This window comes from Thamnophis sirtalis, unplaced genomic scaffold (assembly GCF_051295495.1).
Source record: "Thamnophis sirtalis isolate CommonGarterSnake01/CBP01778 unplaced genomic scaffold, rThaSir2_p1.2 scaffold_9, whole genome shotgun sequence".
Taxonomy (NCBI): Eukaryota; Metazoa; Chordata; class Lepidosauria; order Squamata; family Natricidae; genus Thamnophis; species Thamnophis sirtalis.
The window spans coordinates 43,236,466-43,242,720 of record NW_028261389.1 but is presented as its reverse complement, the minus strand read 5'-3'; positions in this window follow the sequence as shown (position 1 = coordinate 43,242,720).

Genomic DNA, 6,255 nt, shown 5'->3' with positions numbered 1-6,255 from the left:
TCTTGGCACAATTTTAATAATTTCATATCTCATGAGTAACTGTACCCCTAAATTAAATAGCTATTCATTTTGGCAGAGATTTTCAAAACATCTATATTTCTTCTTAAAACCTAATAGAGTTTTATGCATGAAGACTAGAAAAGTTAATTTGAATAAACAATTTGCTGTTAATTCAGATTGATAAAGTTATACATTTACCTTAAAAATCTCTTCAACTTTATATTGTTTGGATAGTTTTAGAAGTAATTATTATAAGGGAGTGGCACTAAGACATATAATTATGATTCTCAGTTGTGAACTTTTAAAACAGACAAAAATCGTGTTTCTCTCTCTTTACTACAGAGAATAATAGGAATTAGAATGACAATTTTATAATTATAATTTAGAATTATAATGACAGGTTTGAAAGGACTAGGTGGATGTATTTGAATCCTTGATAGAAGAACTTTTGAATAAAAGTTTAAGGACTTAAATATTCTTTTGGAATAAACACAAAAGGGTGTTTAGAATTTCGTTTTTCAAGAGGTACAATTTTTTGGAAAATGCTTCTGTTTCAATTCTCTTAAAAACACAATAGGATGAGACTTTGGTAGTTGAACAGTAAAGGGTACTAAAAGTAACTAAATATTACAGTTAAAAGAGAAGAACATTTAAGATGTACTGATACAAAATGAAGCTATTTTAACACTGGACATCCTACCAAAGGATATTTTTGAACAATGGAATAAGTTCATATTGAGAGTGTCTGCCATTATAATATATAAACTGTGTTTCAAAGATGTTATGAAAGAGAAAAAAAGTTATATCTGAAAAGAAATAAAGTTCTAGGACAGTGATGGCAAAGCTTTTCGGGCGGGGTGCCCAAACCGGAACATGCGTGCATGTGCATGCATATGCATGTGCACTTGATGGAGCACCAGAAACCAGAAGACCAGCTGGCCGGTGTGTATATGCCTGCTTTTGGGGCATTTTTGACCATTTCTTGGATTGTTTTCAGGCCATTTTCAGGCACTCCGGGGCCCATGGATGTGAATGCTGGAAACCAGAGGAACAGCTGGTGACGGCAGACGTGCCCACAGAGAGGGCTCTGCATGCCACTTTTGGCATGCGTGCCATAGGTTCACCATCATGGTTCTAGGACATTGTGTTTTTTCTTATTATTTCTTTCACTTTTTTTGTCAAAGCATTTTTTACAAGTCCTTTTTTCTCTTTAACAATATATGCATCTCTATTGCTATTATTTTGTTTTAGTCCTTTTTTCTCTTTTGTATCAATTAACAAGCAATAGAAATAAACAAGTTTTAGTGTATTATTTGAGGAGAATTAAATATCAATATTGTCAAAAGTAAAATGAAGGATAGTTAGTTTATGTGATCAAGTTTAAAATAGATTCTTTCTTATCTCTGGTACCTCTTAATGGACTTTTGCTGATCTGCACTGAAATGATTGTGTTTATAGATGAAAGATAGAGTATGGGAAGAAGAGATTATTTACTTTAAGGTACGTTGTCAAACTTGATTTCATTGAGGGCCACATCAGGGTTGTGTTTAAACTCGGTGTCCAGGGGTGGGTGGGGCCAGGATGAGTGTGACCAGCTCAACATCATGTTGGAAGTGCCTGTGGTGGCCTGAGTACTCTGCCAGTGGAAACATGCTCCTGAGCTCTGTTTTCAGCTGCCATGGCCTCCTGCAACCATCTGCCAGCGAAAATGGATCTCAGGAGGTCTGCCAGCGGCCTTCGTGAGATCCATTTTTGCTGGCAGAGGCACTGCAGCCCAATCCTTCGCTGTTTCTAGAGCGGCCCTATGAGCCTAAGTCCCCCGTGGGCCAGATTTACTGTTTATCCTCATAAAACTGTTTATACTTGTGAGGAAGGTGGGAATTTACTTCTGTATATATCTGTTTTCTTTTTCTTTCTTTTCTTTCTTTTTCTTTCTTTTCTTCTATTCATTTTTTCCCTTCTCTGTTTTTCTATTTTTTTTCTGCTTCCTTTTAGTTGTTTGTATTAATTTTTATCTTTTAAATTGTATTTTAATAATTAATATATATATAAAAACTTAGGAGTATAATGTATATTAACATTAGAGTGTAGATAATGTATTATGTCTTTTTATAATGTCCAACTGCTTATTAATTTGGCTGGAAGATTTTTAAGGAATTTAAGGGAAAATCTACAGTGTTTTTAATAATTAATACTAATGTAGCTTTTTGTCCATGTCCTCCAAGAAAAATCAAATGTTGCAACACCAGAAATTTATCCAAATTTACAGGGTTTCTAGTAGATTTGGATAAAGTAGATATCCACCCCTTAATATTTCAGAAAAATATGGGAAAAATCTAAGAATTCCTTTCATTGGATCAGTAAATTAACAGTAGTTAAATATTAACTGACAAGGAAAGTTTTGAACAATCTTTTAATTAAAACATTTTTATTTTTATTTAAATCAGCATATCATTTAAATTGCACCCTTCTGTTAGAAATATACTTCTAAAGTGATAAATTATTCAGTTTTGTTTTATGTTCTGTAATGTTTTTAAATTTTGTTTCCAGTGTTTTGTTGATCACTGAATGTTTGAATAGAATATGATTTTACTTGATACAATATTTCTATATGCAGATCCAAGAGCAGAGCTTTTTGCAATTGACAGATGTAAAATTGTGTCATCCAACATTTTTGGTATGGCACTCAGTGTGCTGATAATCACTTGGACCACTGTCTGGTATATACCATAATCATTCAGTTTTAATTTTAAGATCTTAATGTTTTGTGTGATCTTCACCAATTCTTTGTCCTCTATTCCATTATTCCCTGGTATTGCCACATCAATTATCCATACTTATTATTATATAAAATCATCTTAATTAGCGATTTATGAATAATTATGGGTTTTTTACTGAAAGGAGAAAAAGTCTTTTCTCCCCAAAGGGGCAATGACAACGAGCACCCGCACTCCAATATTGACCATACTCTATTCCACTTGTTTGATGATATAGTGTACTAAGCTTATCATAAAACTAGTTGAACTGAGATGAAGCAGAAGTATGTTAGATTTGTGACTCTGATCTTTGAAGACAAAACATGTAGAGAAAATGAACTTTGTGACTTGAGAATCATTAATAAGATGATTGTGCATCATTTTATTTCTTCCTCTATTATGAATTGATTAGGTTAATTGATTGGGTTAAATAAGGTAAACATTTTAATCATTGATTTTAAAACATTGCAGAAGATGGCAAAGACCAATCACATCTATACTTTTTCCAGGAGAAAAACTTGTTTGTATCCATATGATCACCTGGATCTGATCTTTACTCAGGGAAAACGTTCCTTGTTATTTGCATAAAGACTTTGTATTTAGTTGGCGAAAACTACTCTTTTTTCAGCCTCAAAACAGAGCATTATAAATAATGCTGTGAAACTATTCTGAATTCTCTGGAGATGTAGAGTAGGATAGAATTTGCACCTTTAGTTCCATAACCATGTTTCTTCCTCTACCATTGTTCATTAAAATCTTTCTAACTACTGCCTTTCAGCCTTTGTATTGTTGACAAACACAACCCAGACTTTCCTTCTCCCATTTTTACTATACTGATAATAAATGAAGTTGACACATGTCATCATAATATCTGGAAGGCCTGTTCTCTCAGCTTTGTCTATTCATTCTGGCAAAATGGGCCTCGGAGTTATGCATCAAGAGGGCTTTTGCCTTAAATTTAAGACATTTTTAGACAAATGCACTGCATCTATTCATTACATTCAAGTTCAGGGTGACTTTAAAATCATGTTTGAGAGAGAGTATTTAAGGACATACAGAAAAAATGTGTACATAATTTTGGCAGGAGGACACAAAGGATGTTCAGTTTTCTTTTTGAAATGTTAGTACCAAAGTATCACAGGATTGATACCTTTGTCTTGTTTAAGCCTACTATATCTGTAGTATAAAAATCCAGATGATCGGACTTTGACGGTCTATTTTAACCCCCTGCTTGAGCAGGAGATCTTATACCATTTCAGACAAATGACTGTCCAGTCTCTTCTTAAAAGTTTTCAGTGATTGGATACCAACAACCTCTGAAGGCACGCCATTCCACTGGTTGATTATTTTCACTATATATAACCTTGTTTTAGTCTATATATTCAAATATATTGAAGCATTTAATAATTTTCTTTTCAAATTGGTCAGTGGCTTGAAAGTTTTGAAAAATTAAATTTTATAGAATTGTCTGTATTCTTTACCATTTTGAGAGCTAGTTCATGTTTGAAAAATGTTTCCTACTTTTGTTGATTTTTTTGTTTAATGTTTTAATGTTTAAACAATATAGATCCATCATAATTCCTTAATCTATTTTAGAAAAGGGAATTGACAATTCACAACTATTTGAATAGTATGTCTCTTGAATGGGGAATATATCTATCCAAAATGGTTTTGCTATCTGCTGTTGTGTAGTAGTTATCGAGATATGGTAATTTTACACATGACACTTTGATATATTTGTCATATAAGTCTCAAACAGCTGTAAAATGTCAAAGGGGTTCCAAACTTTGTGTTATTTGTCTCTGCTGTCATTGAGTGATCATCTGGATTTGCAATCTGGATATGGTAATCCTAAACAAATGAATGCATATTTTGATTTGTCAATGATGGATTATTATGCTCTGTGAAATATATTGAGTGTTGTTATGTTCATAAAATATATTGCTTTTAATCATTTCATTTTAGGGATAATATATGAATGGCATTTATTAAATATAACTGTTGGTTTATTCTGTAATAACAATCCCTCTAAATATGGTCAGCAAGACATAACAATGCAATTCTATCAGTTAATTGAGATGTAAAGCAATATAAAGCTGCTGTAAATCAGGCAAAGGTTAATAATGAGGGAAATAAAAGTCTACTTGCCTTGAAAGTTAAGTAAATCACATTTGATAATGAGTTTCGTGGCAATAGGGAAAGTCCTGTTCAGAGGTACATCTAAGTAAAAGCATTTGGATTAATACAATCAGTCTTATCTTGCCTTACCTGCTTTTTTAGATATATTAGTTTTCTGCTTTTTACATTGGGCCTCTTTGTGCCAAATCTATTTTATGTGAATGGGAAAATACATGTCCCCAGCATTCTACATAGTAGGATAATATCTAAAGTGACTGTATATGACTATGATGGTGAACCTATGGCACACGTGCCACAGGTGGCATGTGGAGTCATATCTGAGGGCACGAGGCGTTGTCCTATGTCAGCTCCAGCACCCATGCGTGTGCTGGCCAGCTGATTTTGGGGCTTCTAGAGGGCAGGGGGAGGCCATTTTCGCCCTCTCCAGGCTTCAGGAAAGCCTCTGCAGCCTGTGGATAGCAAAAAACAGGCCCACCGGCCCACCAGAAGTTCGGAAATGAACTTCCAGTGGGCCTGTTGGCCCATTTTTCACCCTCCACGTGCTTCAGGAAAGGCTCTGGAGCAGTGGTGGGTTTCAAAAATTTTTAGAACCTATTCTGTAGGTGTGGCCTCTTTTGTGCGAATGGCTTGGCAGTCATGTGACGGGTGTTCTCTTTTTCTTTCTTTCTTTCTTTCTTTCTTTCTTTCTTTCTTTCTTTCTTTCTTTCTTTCTCTCTCTCTCTCTCTCTCTCTCTCTCTCTCTCTCTCTCTCCTTCCTTCCTTCCTTCCTTTTATAGCAATAGCAATAGCAGTTAGACTTATATACCACTTCATAGGGCTTTCAGCCCTCTCTAAGCGGTTTACAGAGTCAGCGTATTGCCCCCAACAACAATCTGGGTCCTCATTTTACCCACCTCGGAAGGATGGAAGGCTGAGTCAACCCTTAGCCGCTGAGATTTTAACAGCCGAACTGCAGAACTGCAGTCAGCTGAAGTAGCCTGCAGTGCTGCATTTCACCACTGCGCCACCTCGGTTCTGTATCTCACTCTCCCTCTTTCTTTCTTTCTTTCTTTCTTTCTTTCTTTCTTTCTTTCTTTCTTTCTTTCTTTATTTATTTATTTATTTATTTATTTATTTATTTATTTATTTATTTATTTATTTATTTATTTATTTCATCTCTCTCCCACTTTCTTTTTCTCTCTTTTTCTTTCTTTTTTCTTCCTTCCTTTTTCTTTCCTTCTTTCTCTTTCTTTTTATTTCTCTCTCTTTCTCTTTTTATCTTTGTCTCTCTCTCCCTCTTTCTTTCTATCATCTCTCTCTCCCACTTTCTTTTTCTTTCTTTCTTTTTTCTTTTTTCTTTCTTCCTTTTTCTTTCCTACTT